At 45.9% G+C, this 16,912-nt stretch overlaps 1 protein-coding gene across 3 annotated transcripts in view; it reads right to left on the bottom strand.

Moving 5' to 3' along the window:
* Positions 1-16,912, bottom strand: part of KALRN (kalirin RhoGEF kinase) — a 573,088-nt gene that overhangs the window by 494,567 nt on the left and 61,609 nt on the right. The window lies entirely within an intron of this gene.

Raw genomic sequence — 16,912 nt, 5'->3', positions numbered from 1 at the left:
TACCCCCATGCTCATAGCAGCCTTACTCACAGTAGCTGAAATGTGGAAGCAACCCAAGTGTCCATTGACAGACGAATGAATAAATAAAATGTGGTGCATACATACTAGCCTATTATTTGGCCCTAAAAAGAAAGGAAATTCTGACATATGCTACAACACAGATGAAACTTGAGGACATTATGCTAAGTGAAATAAGTTAGTCACAAAAAAACAAATACTCTATGATTCCACTTTTTTTAGGTATCTAGACTAAGCAAAGAATAGAGAAAGAAAGTGGAAAGGTGGTTGCCAGGGGCTGGGGAGGAAACAATAGGGAGTTACTGTTTAACGGGTACCTTGATGACACCTTGATCACAGCTTCATGAGAGGGCATGAGGCAAAGGACCTAGTAAGTTGTGTCTGGGCCCCTGACCCACAGAAACTGTGAGATGATAAATGTGTGTTATTTTAAGCCATTAAGTTTTAATTTGTTACACAGATAACTAATACACTACTTAAGTCTTCTCTCTAGCCCCCAAATATTTGCCACTCTATTGTTTTGGCTTCTGACCAATTAATGTATCTTCCAATAACCACATTTGTGTTTAATTCCCTTAGGATAATTTTATCTTGTATATAATTTTCATCAGATTGACATTTCCTACTGCAAAAGGATGCAATCACTATAAAGGCACTCCTGGGCTCCTAACAGCCAATGTGGAAACATCCAGACTTAGGTTGGTAACAAGATTCTCATCCCTGATCGGCCACAAGGCCACTGTACCCTGTTCCTAAAATACTTGAGGACACTCACTCTCCCACCTGACTTGGTTTCCCTTTTCTACTGTCTCCTTTCTTCCCCATCAGAGAAAAGATGTTGTTCTCCTATAAACCTAAGAGGAGTCACTTTCCACTACAAACTGTATTTTCACAGCACATACGTATCATCCTAGGCTTGTCTCTCTTCTTTATTTCTGATTCTTTCCAAACCACCTCAGGAAAAGATTTCCTTCTCTTTTCCTTCCTCTACTTTCTCCTCCCTGCTTTGTTTGATTTTGAGCCAAAAATAATCCTAATGATAGCTAATAAGTGCAAGATCAGTGCCAGGGATTTACACCTATATCAGGAAAAAGGCAGAACCATGCATTTTGAAGTAAATTAGAGCTAATAACCAAAGCCAGCGACCCTAAAGCCCTGGAAAGCACCCCCCAAATCAACATCAGAGCCTCTACAAAAGCTTCAACCACGCATCTCATCATCATCTAATTTAACTTAACCTACTTTTGACCATAAGCACCTTTCCAGAAAAAATAAAATAGGACTCCCCTTTGCTGAGGTTTTTGCTACGCGTACTATCAAAACAATGTTGTTCTCTACTTTTTTTTTTTAATTGCAAATGTATGATATGTGGTGAGTTATTTTGCATTTAGCCTGAGAATGTTTAACCATTACGCATGTGTTTTTTAGAAGAGTACAAGACTAGTGCTGACACCTGACCTATCAATGATTTTTGAGACATAGCCCACTTGTAAGCTGGGGTCACAGACACCTGTATGTAGAGTGTGAATGGTGTTGTTCATTTAGGAAGTGAGGTGAGAGACAGGGGAATGTGTAAATTCTGGCAAGGGGGCCGAGCAGAGCCGGGAGGAAGGAGACCAGGGAGTGGAGCGAGCTCTGTGGGAAGGAGGACCAGGGGAGGGGAGTGGAAGGCCGATGATATTTTCTGAGTAACTCACATGTGAGGGGCACTGAGCCGCAGCTTTCTCCTGTTACTGTACTGAATTCTCACCTCTGCCCCGTGAGTTAGGGCATGTTCTCCGGCCATTTTTCAGATGAGGAGACTGGTTCTTAGAGAGTTTATATGACCTGCTGAAGGTCATACAGCTCGTAAGTGTTGGGGCCAAGATTCCAATTTGAGTCTTTTTGAAGATCCAGCAAGGACCTTCTGGTCACTCCTTGGTGCACCTACCCACTCCCTTCTTTATCTAGGCGCTACTGGGCTCCTAACAGCCAACGTGGAAACATCTAAACTTTATCTAGGTGAAGAAAAAGGAGGGGGTGGATTGCCCTACTTTTCTTGATGAAAGTTGGGGCAAGGGAATGCTAAATCACAAGGGGAAAGTGGCAGAGAAAGTCTCGGGACCAGAGAGTTTATGTTTCCCAAATCATGGAACACTCTGTGGCCTTTAAAGTAGCAGCTGGAGGGCTGGGTCTGGACTGCTCGGGAGCACTGGAAGGAGAAAGCCAGGGCACCCCTTCCCAAAGCCACCACAGCCTCCCTGGGCAGGTGAGAAGCAGCAGCCCTAGCAGAGCAGAGCCAAGGCAAGATGATCGGCTGAGAAGAGCCACAGCTATGAAACCAAGAACGGCTAAACGCCAGTTACCCCAGGCATAAACTCAGCATCGTCCTGATCAAAGCGTGTGTATGTGATTACAATTAGGGGAAAACTGAGGGAGGGGAAGCTATGGCTTAATGAGGAAGATATAGCTATGTATCCCAGGCATTCGATACTTTAAAAGTATTTGCTCTGAAAGAATTATCTTCCTTTCATCAATACGTGCTTGCTTAGCGTTGTTTAAACATCACGCTTTTAATAAAGAGGTATGCCGTGGACCCGACGAAAGGGATATAGAAACTGTGCTCAGCTTTTCTCTCAAGCAAACTCTTGGACGTCACTGCTTGGATCTGCATGTCTGTGGAGAGTCCAGGTCCTGCCTTTGCAAAGAGTCCCCCAGGTGGTGTTGATGCAAGTGGTCCAAATCCACTTTAGGAACAAATGGCTTGGAATGAGTGGCTATGGAAAAGTCCACCTATGACACAGACACACTGATTAGATCGGGACTGCTCTCCAAGATACGGGCCTTAGAAAACTGAGAGGAAACTGTTGGAGGATAAGAAAATTCTGGGCTACGGGCCACTAAAATACAATGACCTCCAGCATACTTCACCCTTACTGCTCATCAGCAGTTCACAAGCACCTCTCACTGACTCCGTATGACCCTCCCCTCCCTAATACTGCTCCTAGTTAATTGCCATGCCCGATATATATATATATATTTTTGGCGGTACACGGGCCTCTCACTGTTGTGGCCTCTCCCGTTGCGGAGCACAGGCTCTGGATGCGCAGGCTCAGCGGCCATGGCTCACGGGCCCAGCCGCTCCGCGGCACGTGGAATCCTCCCGGACCAGGGCACGAACCCATGTCCCCTGCATCGGCAGGTGGACTCTCAACCACTGCGGCACCAGGGAAGTCCCATGCCTGATATTTTTACTAGACCACAGGTTGTGGTCAAGGTTGCCAGGATATTCATTGTGTTTAAAATGCTGCAAGAGAAAACAGAGGGCTTTGCCTGAGTTCATGCTTGCCAAGCAACGGCCTTGTCCTGAGTGCACAGGAGGTGGCTGGCCTTCCCCAAGGAAGGGCACCCACGAAGGTCTCCATCTGCCCAGAGCAGAGCCCCCAGACTCCCAGGTCCCGTCGAAAGGCAGGGGAGAACAGAGGAAGCCATTAGCACACCTGCCCCACAGCGGTGCCCACCCAGGCATCTGTCCACCTCTAACAGTAGAGAGACAGCCTCTGCCTCTTCCCAGGGAAGGTTAGGTGATCTTTACTAAGTGCTCTGAGCCCTTGGGACCCAATGGGCCTCTCTGCCCCGGGAGTCTGACAGGAAATCAATCTGCTGTCTCCTTTGCTTTCTGAATACGATGGATGCCCATCAGGTAGGAGTTTGAATCAGATGGTCTCCAAGGTCCCTCCTAACACCAACGCTCCATAATTCCTTTTAGCCAAGGCCTAAGGATCCCTTTTTGGCTTGAGACAAGGAGAAAACTGACATAAAGTTAGCAAACGCAGTCGCCTCCCAAATTCCCTTGAAAAGAGGAGAGAGCAGTGGTATGAATAATCCAGAACTGGACCTTTTTTTACATCTGAAGAAACTGAGGCCAGATGGGAGGAGCAACTTAAAGACAAGGTGATAGGGTTGATGGCTGAACTTGGGCTGGAGCCAGGACTCCACAGAGTTCATACAGAGCAGAGAGAGAAGAGAGCCTGAAATCTAAAAGACGTGAACAAAGAGGCCACATCCATGGTGGTCCAGAGAGCAGGCCTGGGTGCTCAGCAGGGCACACACCGTGCTGGGCACTCAGTGCTTCCAGGTGTGCGTGTCTTACATGCCTGATATTCTGTAAGCATCTTGAGGACAGAGAACTTGGTATGTTGTTATTCCACGTACATCACCATACCCAACACAGGGCACGAGGAAGCACAGAACCGAAGGTCCCTCTGGCTGCACATGCAGGGCCCCACCGATTGTCTCACCTGGCACATCAGCTTTCATGACAACAGAAGTCAGGCTGGCCCAGGGTCATGAGGTCCTGCCAGCTGCCCCCCTTCTCTTGGGAGGACAACACAAGGTCCCCACACAGACTGACCAGGCAGAAAAGGAAACCCCTCTGCGGATTAAACCCTGCCATTGTTTTCTCAGTTCTGAAGATGGTGACCAGCTCGCAAGACCCAAGCCATCCTCCAAACATCTTCCATACCAAGGATTATAAGTGCTGAAATCAAGAAAGGAAGAAGAGCTCTGACCAACGAGGGAAGCCAAGACTCTCCAGGCTCCAGGCCACAAACCCCTCTACTTGCAGCTGAAGTCACATACACAGGACCCTCCTGGGCCAATGTCCACCTCTAGCTCCTGACCACATAGCTTTCTTATCCCTCCCTAGACCCTGGTGCAAAGTCCCACTATCTGCCATTCCACACCTACCCCTGTAATGAGAATAGCAGGGTTTGTACCTTTCTTTAAAGGCACCTGGTGAGGTCTAAGCAGATAAGCTGACAGCTAGATGCTGATATTCCTCAAACAAGCAGGGGCATCCAACCTCTAGAGAGTTACTGTCACTTAGTAACATATAAAAGGTAAGGTCTATCTCTTTCCCTTTTGTCTGAGGCAGAAGCCAGCAAACATGATTAGGGGTGGAGAAGGCCTAGGAAACATACAGGCCTGCATTTGCTAGAGGTACCATAAAGCTCCAAGTCACCAGGTGAGATGGGGGTCCTGGGGTGGTTCACCCCACCCCCCTTCATGTGACCAGGGAGCAGAAGTCAAGAGCCTAAGCTTTGTAACAGACCTCAGCAACAAAGTCCTGCATTCACACTCGAGACTCTGTCCCCAGAGCACACCTCTGGAAACTTCTAGCACACCTGCAGGCTGCCCCTCCCTCCCTCTTACGGTAAAGCTCTCCTCTGGCTATGCTCTGTTGACCAGGACCTGGTCAGGTCAGACCTGCTCTGCAGGGGGAGGGGAACTGGCCAAGACCCAGCACCAAGCCACATGCATGGGGACCCAACGGGAACCCTGCTCTTATGCCCTTCTCCAGGGACACAGCTGCGATTTCGGACTTCTGGGCACTTTGCCCAATGGCCTGACATCCTAGGAGGCTAGGAGGGGCCAAGCTGGCTCCAAGAAAGGAGTTACTGGTAGAGGGGCCCAGGAGAGACAACCCAAACCTGAGAGGGAGATTGGCAGTGACAGATAAGCAAGTAAGCCTTGTGCCGAAAAGGGACAAATGCTGTAAAGTTCCCACCTCGCTGCTGCAGAAAGTCTGCTGGAACATCAGGAACTCCTTGGCAGTGATGAATAGTGGGGCATTTTGCACTTCACAGTATGAACGACAAGCCTTATATATTTTTTCCCAAAGTTCCTGGAGAACCTTCATCTCTGCCTAGCTGGGCACTTCTAAGGCCTTGCCCTGGCCTCCCGAGTTGGCCCTGAGGCATGGCCACTGAAAATAACAGGAAACCTTGATCCTTTCCCTCCTACTCCCCTTCTCCCTGTTATCACTGGCCTGGAGGCCAAGGCAAAGACAAAGGAGGTGGAGGAAACTTCAGTGCCTGCATGTTTGTTGACCCTACGTTCCCCTAATCTCCCCTGCCCCCCCAACCTTCAAATCAACCTAAGCACCACTTCTACAAGCTCTTCCATCCTCAAGGCCTAACAGAGGGTTAGTGTGTACTCCCAACTGTGTCTGCCCTTCACCCACTACATGCCCTTTCATCCAGTCTGGGACACCCATGTCCATGATCTAAACATAGGCCACCACTTCGGCTCTGCCCTCCCAACTTTTGCCTTTTCAAATTTACTTTTTCTCTTTATCAAATTTATTTTAGCTATTATGAAAGCAATACATGTTCATCATAGAAAATTTGAAAAAATGAAACAGACATAGGAAATAAAATGACCTCATGTCTCAACCCCTCTCCCCCGATATATTAACTCTGTTTTTTAAATTACATTTCCTTCTGGTCTACTTGCTGTGCATTTTTCCTTTATTTTTTTCCATCTGGATCAGACAGCCTGATTCCCCGGCTCTGTCACTTACTAATTGTGTGAACTCGGGCAAGTTATTTCCTTAATCTCATGAAGCCCAATTTCCTGGCTAGAATGGCAATGAGGGTGGAAGCCAATGGCAGCAGCTCTGCCCATTCCTATTATATCTGCTTTCCAATAAAAGCTTTGACTGACTTAATGATCAGATCAGTCAATAAAGAAATAGAATTCAATTTAAAAAATTCACATGACACAACTTTTTTGAAATGCAGCTATCATATCCCAGGAGGTAGGTCATTTAAAGTGTGGAATCATCACTTCCTGTGGATGGCACAGCCCCAGCATGCAGGGAACAGAGATGCACAGTGTTGACAGAGTCGAGAATAATCACAAAGCTATGTCTTACTGTGTACCTACTATGTTCTAGGAATTCTGCTAGGCTCTTGGCAAATTTTTTTCTCCTAGTCTCAACAAACTTGCAAAACAAGTTCAGATCCCCATTCTACAGATAAGGAGAGCTAGGCTAAAAGGCTTAACCAAAACCTCAGATCTAGAAAGCCCAGAGTCCAGGTCTTCTGCATCCAAATCCCACTCTATTGTCCTAAGCAGTGACCTGATTCTCTGTGCATCATTTCTGGCCGTTCCATTCGGTACTTAAGCAGAATTTCTTGTCTGGAGCAGACTTTCTGGCTGTTTCTTTAACTTCCTCCTCTGGCCTTTCTGCAGGGGACCAGGATTAGCTAGGTGGACACATTCTGACCTTCCCTGCTCACAGGAATCAAGACAGAATAAAACAGAAAGATCTGTGGAAACTCATGACCTATTGGCCGGTATGCTGAGGTAATGTGAAGGGGCACGGGGTGGGGGTGGGGCCAACTTAATTCAGGAGCTCTGAATGAGGAACTCGAGCTCGTTCTGCCCTTAGAATGGAATCTAATGATTCCTGGAATATCATCACCCTCTACTAAATGAATGACACCTCCCATCAATCACACAAAATAGATACAGCCATATTATGCATGAGGGAAGTAAGATTCAGAAAAGTCACATAATCTACTCAGAGCCACACAGCCAGTCAGTGCTAAAGCTGAGCTGGCTGAACCCAGGTCTGTTCAGCTCCCCAACCCATGCTTTTCCACTCCACCAAGCTGCTCTCCTTACTAAGTGTCCAAAAACATACGCAGGTAGTGCAAGATTTGGGGAAAGGATGCTTAGGACACCCATCAGAACCTTTCCCAGAACCCCCAGAAAGATGATTTTATTCAGGGACCCTGATGGCAACTGCTCACAGCTATTAAACCATCTGCCTGAGAATCCAAATTCTAATTTCCTCCACAGGCAGGAATTCCTCAGGGAACATGTAGTTCAAACTTCAGGGAGAGTCAGAAAAACAGAAGTCCTTCTGTGGTAGATTGTTTACAAGGCTGGCCATATCAAGTCCTCCCATCCATGTGTGCATGCTCCTTTGCAATGTGACTGTCTCTATCAAGAGGTGGCATCTATCTGCTTAGCCCCCAAATCTAGGCTAGTCTGAGACTTGGTTTAACCAGAATATAGTAGAAGAGACACTGTGTGCCTTCTAGGCCTCGACTTCAAGAGGTCTTGCAGCTTCTGCTTTCATCTTCTTGGAACACTTCTGCCATCATGTAAGGAAACTCAGAACTGTGTTCTGGTGGATGAGAGGCCACAAGATGAACAGAGACACCTGCTGATAACCAGCACTAACCGTCAGACGTGAGAGTGAAGCCATCTTAGACCATCCAGCCCCAGTCGAACTGTTGAATGACTCCAGCTACATGAGTGACCCCAGCTGAGGCCAGCAGAAGAACCTCCCAGCTGATCCCGACCCAAATGGCTGACCCATAGAACTATAAGCAAATCAACAACTGTTTTAAGCCACTAAGGTTTGGGTATTTTGTTAGACAGCAATAGGTAACTGCTACACCTTCCCTTTGCCTCTGAAAACACTTCCCTCACTTCTCAGCAATACCCACCCACCTATCCAGTGAGGAATCTCCTTTGATTCTAAGCAAGCCCTGCATTGGACTTCTCTCAGAAGGTTCTTGCTGATAATTCCTTTCATTCTGTGTATATTTATGCAGTGTATCCTACAAGCCCAGCGCTGTACCGGCAGACATAGGATATTCAAAAATGTGTGAGTTGAGGACTGTGCCCCTCAATCAACTCACGGTATTACAGATGTCAGAAACCCAAGCCCCCAAACAGTAGCAACACAAAGGGAAATGTGAGGTGCACAGCTGAGCTACGCACCAGACCATGTGCCTGTGGTGGGCAGAAGTCTGGATAAATGGGCAACATGGAGAAAAGTGATTTGGAGTCCAATTTCCCAAATCACCTCACAGTAGATTACTCCAGCGCACACATCCATCACTTCTGAGAGCATAAAGCATGTGGGAACTGAGGAAGACTGTAAAGTATATTTCAGGCAAGGCAGCTGACATGGCTCATGGCCTGAGACTCTGCAGGCTCCAAGAAACCCCAAGACTGGAGCCAGACAGCACATACAGTTTTGACTGCATAAAGAAGAGCCGAACCCAAGGGTTTCACAAGGGCTCATAAAAATGGGAGAGGTTTAGAGACTGCTTTTATTGATGTACAACTCCTCCATGTATACTCAAGAGGAAAATGTCTTCTCTCACTTATCAAGCTGTTGGTCACAGACAACAACTCTCTGTCACCTTCTGAAGAATTCCAAACTTTTAACCTGACATTAGGGGCTCTCCATGATCTGATGCTAAAGTGAGATCTGGAAATCTAATCCCAGCACTAACACTTATTCGGCAGCTGTGTGGCCCTGGGCGGGGCACTTCACACCTCTGAGTCTCTGTTTCTTAATCTGTAAAACTGGGAGTTTACGTGCATAGATCATGGGGATGTTATGAAAAGTAAAATGACATAACAAAGTGCCCAGTATTGTGTCTGGCACACAATGGATGTTGACTAAATATACAGTTCCTTCCCAAAAGTTCAACATCTTCCATCACAGAGAACAGTATGTGAGATGCCAGGGAGGAGGTAAGGGTTCCTTGGGATAAAGGCATGTCTTGAAGCTTGATGTGGTTGGAAAGGACCAGAGTGATGGACTACATCTCTGTGTCATTGTTTGTCCTTGTTTTTTCCTGTACATCCCAACTACATCTACACAGCGATCAGACAGCTACCCAAGGCTTTGCCAAGGTATTTTCTGAGAAGGGAACTCTGAAATGCTCTGGGTTGCATTTTATCCAAGCCAGCCTCCTCTCTCCTTACACCTCATACCCAACAATGGGCATTCGCCTCTTGTACTCAGAACACTGGTCCCACGTTAGGACTGTTCTCACCTCCATATCTAGTTTCATGAGTGGAAAAAACTCTAATCCTAATTTCCTTGGACCCACTCCAGCAAGGAACACTCCCACATCCAGGCCAACTGAGAGTCCCAGAGAGACTCTCCCCCTACCTGCTCCCCTATGGACAGGAAAGTCAGTCCGCTGTTGGTCATAACTCCTTCCTGGTCTTTCTCACACAAATATACGCTGGTATTTTACAGTAAAATGGGAAGCTGAACTAAGAGAACCACATCTCCATCAGAGACTAATCAATACCAGTGACTGGAGCAGCTTTTCACTGAACGTGAGGCACCAGGGAACCATGGAGATCCTCCTCTCATCCCACTAAAAGTAAACATACTGCCCCTCCACCAATCCCTGGGATTCTACTGCAGGGTAGTTGTAGATTGTCCACAAGTATCAACCCCTGCCCAACTAGAGCCTACAGCTGGGCAGAAGCTACAGCTGCTAAAATATCAACCACTGGCTCAGGATTGAAGAGAAATAGGCTCCTTCATACCTGTGAGCCCTTATCGTGTGGAAAGGCCTCCCTGACAGTAACCCCCAAACACCCCTACCCCTGCCCTGTCATTTAGACAGCCCAGAGAGCCCACATGCTTAGTGAAATGGAATGGTATCCAGTCTCCAAGCATGGACTACCTATGGCTGCTCCATCGCTCCCATCCAAATCACAGCACTGACTCCTCATAAGAGAATGGAAATAATTTGTTAAGTGACTCCCTGTGCCAAGCCTTCTGTTTGGTCATTTACACATGTGTTCATCTTTCATTCCTACAACATCCCTCTGAGTAAGACATTATTATTTCCATTTTACATATGAGTAAACTGAGGCTAATGGACCCTAAGATAACACAGTCCATAGATAGGATTTGAATCAACGTCCATGACTTTTCACCCAAGAGTCAACATTTAGAGTTGTACTCTCTTAGTATGTATTCTGAATATATCTGCCTATGTTTGGGTGTTTGCCTACCTAGGACAGAGTTTGTGCCTCAGTCACTTGTTTCCTATAGCTTCCAGTACAGTGGAAGGGTTGACAATGGTGACAGATGGGGTTGTCTTCCAAATCACTCCCAGAGTCCTCCTCCATCAGAGGCCCATCAGAGGCCCACTGAGACCTAACCCAAACTAGAGGGCATGTGAATGTAGTTACCACAGTCATCAAAAATGATGCATTTTTTCTGGGCTTCCCTGGTGGCGCAGTGGTTGAGAGTCTGCCTGCCGATGCAGGGGACACGGGTTTGTGCCCTGGTCCGGGAAGATCCCACATGCCGCCGAGTGGCTGGGCCCGTGAGCCATGGCCGCTGAGCCTGCGCGTCCGGAGCCTGTGCTCCGCAACGGGAGAGGCCACAACAGTGAGAGACCCGCGTACCACAAAAAAAAAAAAAAAAAAAAAGATGCATTTTTTAATATTTAATATACGATATTGTCATGACAGGAGTTTAGACCATGATGAAAAGACATGAGAAGAAGCAGAGGGACATGCAGAGAGGGTAGACAAAGTCACCTTTTCTATGAGCTCACTCTTCACCTGGGAAAGAGGGTGGCACCACTAAGCCTCTCCCCAGGGAGCGTCCTCTGGTCAAACCTGGCTGAGTCCCTGATCCAGGTGCACCTTAGGACTCTCACCACCACTCTGGGAGCTCCCTTAAAGCCAAAGCAAATAACTCTCCCAAGCAGAAGCCAGCTCTCCATGCTCTTCCCTGAACTGTCCCACGTTCTCTCTAACCCAGGTTCCCAGGGCTTCGACACGGTAGAGAGTCAGTTGCCAATGGCAACCAAATCCCACTGTTTCAACTCCAACTTCACTTGGATTGGTTTGGAGGGATGGAAGTCAAGGAGGGGCCAGGACCAAGTTGCCTTGTGTCTAATGCGCTCACTTAACAATCATCATGCCTTAGACGCAGGCGACTCTTCAACTTTTCTAAGGGCTTTCCAGTATCATCTCATCATCTCTTAATCTTGCTGCAGTCCTTGAGGTGAACGACAATGTCCTCAGGCAGACAGGAACTCCTTGCAGTTGTTTTGTCCCTCTCTACCAGCCTCAACACCTTTGGAGACCAAAAGACTTTCAGCAGAGGAAGAGCAGGAATCTGATCCTCCCAATACAAAGCCACAGAATCACTCAGTCTTAGAGGTGGATGGCGTCTCAGGTGTTCTCCAACTAGGCATCTCTCGTGATTAGCAGGGACGCCCTGTAAACCAGCACCGTCCAATAGAACCTTCTGTGATGACGGACACACACACATTTCTGTTCTATGCAGTACTGTCCTCACCAGGCACACATGGCTGTTGATCACTTGAAATGTAGCTAATAACTCAACCGAGGAGCTGAATTTTTTTATTTTATTTTAATTGTAAAAAAATTCTAATAGCCACATGTGCTAGTGGCTACTGTATAAGACAACAGCATCCCAGCCAGACCTCACTGCAATGGTAATTTACTGCCTCAGTTTGCTATCATCCCACAGACCAAAGGGTGTCATGGAATTTGACACAGAGGATACCTGCCGTATGTGCTGAAAGAATCATGTGATGAAAAGGCTAACTGAATTACCTTTTGCCTACAGTTTTGATGTTGATCACTTCAATAACAAAATGCTTACAAATGTTTACAGACTGAGCAGGTTGGACACAGAAGCCACGAAAGACCATCGAGCCCAGCCCTGTCATTTTATAGATGGGAAAACAGACTGGTTACCCCTTTCTCCTCAGATTATACCTGACAGATCCGTGTTCTTTAGGGAGTCCACTGTTATCCCATACTTGCTCCCAAAGTTTCTGACAACTTTCCCAATTATTCTCCACCTGTAGGTATCCCAGGGCGAGAGCCAAGCTGGGGAGAAGAAGTTACATCTGTCACCTTGAATCTCCTCCTCAAGGATTCCACAGAGGCCCACAGATTGGGGGTAAACCGTGGGGAAAGAGCTACGGGAGTGCTGGGCCCAGACTCTCAATGCAGAGCCCTGCGGTCCTCTCTTGTTCCTGCCTACCTCCATCTTCACTCATCGGTCACCTATTTGGAAACCTCCAAGTTTACATGTGCAAAAAACCACCTTTTCCTCTCATATTAGCTCAGTGTTCCCAGTTTAAATTGGGGGCTTCTAGCCAAACTGGTTCCCAGAAGAACATCTTTCCTTTGCTGTTTGCTGGGTGGATCCCTGGTGAGAGGTAGTGCCTACTGGTGTAGGTCCTAGAAATGAAGATTTCGAAGTTACGGAGAGACAGAATCTAATTTTCTCGTAATAAGAAAAATATCTGGGGGGAGCCAGATCAAGATGGCATAATAGAAGGATATGGAGCTCGCCTCCTCCAGCAAATACATCAAAAATACAACTACGTGTGGAACAGTTCTCACTGAACACCTGCTGAATGTGGGCAGAAGGCCTCATACAACCAAAGCTGCAAGAAAAATCTTTGTTTTCCCTGTTTTTTAAACTAGAAATTAAGAAGAATGAATATGTATGACAGTCTAATGTTTATTAGTATTATTTAGAGATATCCAGTCATACTGCTGTAACCCATAACCATTCACTCATCAACCATGTATTGAATACCTTCTTTCCAGTCACTACGCTGGCCATCGCATTATCTTGTAACATCCAACCGTTCAATATTTATTGAGCCCCTACTAGACAGAGAAGTTCTTATCTTCATAGAACTTACATTTAATGGAAGGCTTTCAATAATCTGCATACAAAATAAAACTATCATTTCAGATAGTGTAAGTCCTAAAAGAACATAAAAACAGTAGCACTAGAGCATGACAGGTGGAGTAGGGGATGTGCTATTTTAGCTCTGGTGGCCAGGAAAGGCCGCTTTAAGGAAGCGACATTTGAGCTAAGGCCTGATTGTTGGGAAAGAGGTAAATGATGCCCCAGGAGAGGGAAGATGCCCCAGAGAGAGGGAAGAACACATGCAAAGGCCCTGAGATGAGAACAGGCTTGGCAGGTTTTGGGAACAGAAGACTGGCTGCAGCATGGTAGGAGAAGGGGTCTGAGAAAGAGGCAGGTTCAGATTATGTAGCGCCTGACAGGCCACACTAAGAGGTATGGGGCTTCCCTGGTGGCGCAGTGGTAAAAAAAAAAAAAAAAAAAAAAAAAAAAAGAGGTATGGATGGTATTCCTAGCACACGGGAAGGCACTGGGGTGGGGGGGTTTAAGCATGAGAGAGATATGATCAGATTTATGAATAGAAATACATTATGGATACAATATTTACAATACAGGAAGATGACTGCAAAGCAGGCCATTACAAAGTATTATAGGAACTATGCTAATAAAGAAACCTTCACTGCAAGGAGGGAGTCAAGAAGAAGACTAGGCTTCTTAGGGTAATGGCATTCTAGGCAATAATGACAGCTGCAAAGGTGTGGAAATGTGAAACAATACGTGTGGAACATGATGGCACGTTGGAGGGGAGACAGGTAGTCAGCATGGAGGGCAAGTAGGTACACCCATGGGAGGCCTTATACACCAGCCTCAGAAACTGAATTGATTTTGCAGGTCCCTAGTCCTTAACTTGGCTCTTAAAAATACTGGTACCTGGCCCCGAACCAGACCAATTCCATCAGAACTTCTGAGGTGGAAGGCAGGCACCAGTACATTTAAAAGCTCTCTGGGTGATGCTAATGCATGGCCAGGGTTGAAAAACCACCACTGCAGGTGATGACTGAGGGGCCCTGAAGCATTTGAGATAAGCAGTAACAATTATTTATTTTCTGTAACAGGTTTGTTTTTCTAAAGATTATATTTTAGAATACAGTATTTTTAAAGTATAATATATTCAGGCAATGATGACAAATTAATTACCTACATTTGCATTTGAAAGTTTTGAACATTGTTGCAAATGGAGTCACGAGCTTCCATCCCTCCTGAACTCTGGCTCTTAGGACAGTTTATGAGAAATCTAGAAACATCTAAACAGGAGACACCACCAGCAATACAGAGTTGAAGGACTTTAGAGCCAGAAAGATACCCCTCAGAGCCTCTTTATTTTACAGATAGATATAAAAAGAGAGGATCAAAGAGGTGCCATGACAAGGCCCAGGTTGGCCAGGGTTAGCAGCAAAGACAGAACTGGAACCCAAGCTCTCCACACCACACCACACTGCTGCTTGTTACTAAATAAGAAAAGCGATCCTAATTTCTGGACTTGGCATTTTTTACAATACTAAGTAGATCATGAAAGAGCACTTCATTTTAGAAGAGAAATATAAAAGAGGAAAAGGATAGAAAATAAAAATCCACAGTAATCAAAAGCCGTTTGGGTCACACAGAACTTTATTTTTCAGGTTTTCTCCTTAGTTTATGACCTTCTGATGCTTTATTTTGATGTTCCGATAGGCTTCTGTAAACAGAATTTGTTCAAAGTAAGACAGGTTTTCTACAGGTTAGTAATTCTTGTTCAAAGCGCATATTTCAAGATGTAGACCCACATCTTTCTCCAGCCTCCAGAAGATGGAAGAATTTGAAGCAAGAGACACAGAAGACTGGGGTCCTTTCCCTGTGCTGCAGGATGCATTTGCAGGACAGAATCCCTGGCTCTACGTTAGAATCAAACACCTGAGGATTTTTTGAGCCTATATTTGGAAATACCAGTCCAACACTGAAGGCTAAAACATGCTGCATGTTTTACGGGTGTGCCAGGCAAATGTAGCAGCAGTGCCACCTGCATTTTCACTGTCATCTTTGGGCTCAAGATCCAAGATTCAAGCAGCAGGGGCCAGCCATGTGGTTCTTCTCCATTTCTTGATGAGTCTTTCACTTTACTCTCATCTGGACAAGTTGGAGGAAGTGCACCGAGATTTTAATTGCCAGATGAGTTTATCTGAAACAGAAGTAAGGGGTGGCTCAGCAAAGGTCAACGTCCAATCTGGATGCAGCGATAGCTATAGAAACTGACTTTGTTTACTGTGGTGTGTGAGTTCTGCAGTGAGTCCAAAAGACAGTGCTTCTTGCTGCTCAGAATGACCACAGAAGAGACTGGGTTCAAGCTAGACCATGTGTCAGCTATGAAAGCTGTGACCATCCCCAGTAGGAGCAGATGTTGCAACTGACTCAACAGAAATAGTGGCTTGGCCAAGGCTTGGTCATGCAGAGATGGGAGCAAATCCTCAGGTATTAAAAACCCAGCCAAGTGGCCCAGAAGAAGACTGCGTGCAGGGAAGCTTGGAAGGAGGAGCACAGGCTTGGAAGTTGGCCCAGAGCAAACCTGTAGGTGAAAAATATGAGGACCATGGTCAAGGACCATGGTCAAGGGCCACCCAGCCTAGGAGTGGCCACTTCTGATGTTAAATGGACCAAGCTCATCGGGACAGTCATCAGTTTGTGTTCTTCAAGCCGGAAATCCTCTGAAATTGTCTCAGGATCTTCCAAGATTAGACCCAGAACATTACCACTGTCTGGAATAGAGATAAGAGTTCCCAGAACCAAGTTATCTTTCTAAGCTGTGAAATTACATTTTATATAGTCCTTTAAGATCCTCAGATATTACTTTCTGGAATAACTTTTTTTCTTAAACTCCCAAAAGGACATCAATCCTCTATGTTATCCAGTTTTTTTCTACAGCTTCTCAGTGTCTTTTACAAACTTATCCAATTTTTTTCAATCCCTGAATAAAGATCCTAAAATTCAGTGTCCTGTTGTAATATTTATACATTTCTTCTTTTACCTTTGTATCATTTCCTTTTACCTATTACGAAGCCTCAATTCTTGAACCTATTTTTCTCCATCTCTTAGAATCTCTCCTACCTATCTTCTGGAGTACATCCAGCTTATAAAGATCTATAAAGAACACCAATAAAAAAATTTTTTAACGTCATCAAGAGATTTAGGCTACGGGATGCACAGTCTGGTGCAGAATGAGATGAGGACATTGTCTCCAAACTGCTTTCACATCACTTGCAAGGTGATTTGTCAAAACAAATACTTTACCAATCTTCTCTGGAAGACTTCATCTACTTCATACATGGAGGTTCCCATCTATTTTTAATGATTCTGGAAACACAGAAGATGGTTCAAGTGTCATATGATGGAATCCATGGTTCCTTCCCTCTGTGCAAGTGATCAACCTTCCACTGCAGGAGCTGCTTGCTCTCCATGGATGCTTCCCTTGCCCATGTGTTCACATCTTCACTCTAAAGAGGTTTGCTAAGAATGTCTTCCGAACCTGGGGCTCTAGCCAAGGTCCACTTTCAGGCACTCAAACCAACAGGCCAGGAGAACACACCGCTCCTTTTCTTTTAAGTCCTT

This window comes from Neophocaena asiaeorientalis, unplaced genomic scaffold (genome assembly GCF_003031525.2).
Source record: "Neophocaena asiaeorientalis asiaeorientalis breed wild unplaced genomic scaffold, Neophocaena_asiaeorientalis_V1.1 scaffold22, whole genome shotgun sequence".
Lineage (NCBI taxonomy): Eukaryota > Metazoa > Chordata > Mammalia > Artiodactyla > Phocoenidae > Neophocaena > Neophocaena asiaeorientalis.
This window is presented reverse-complemented; position numbering and strand designations above follow the sequence as displayed.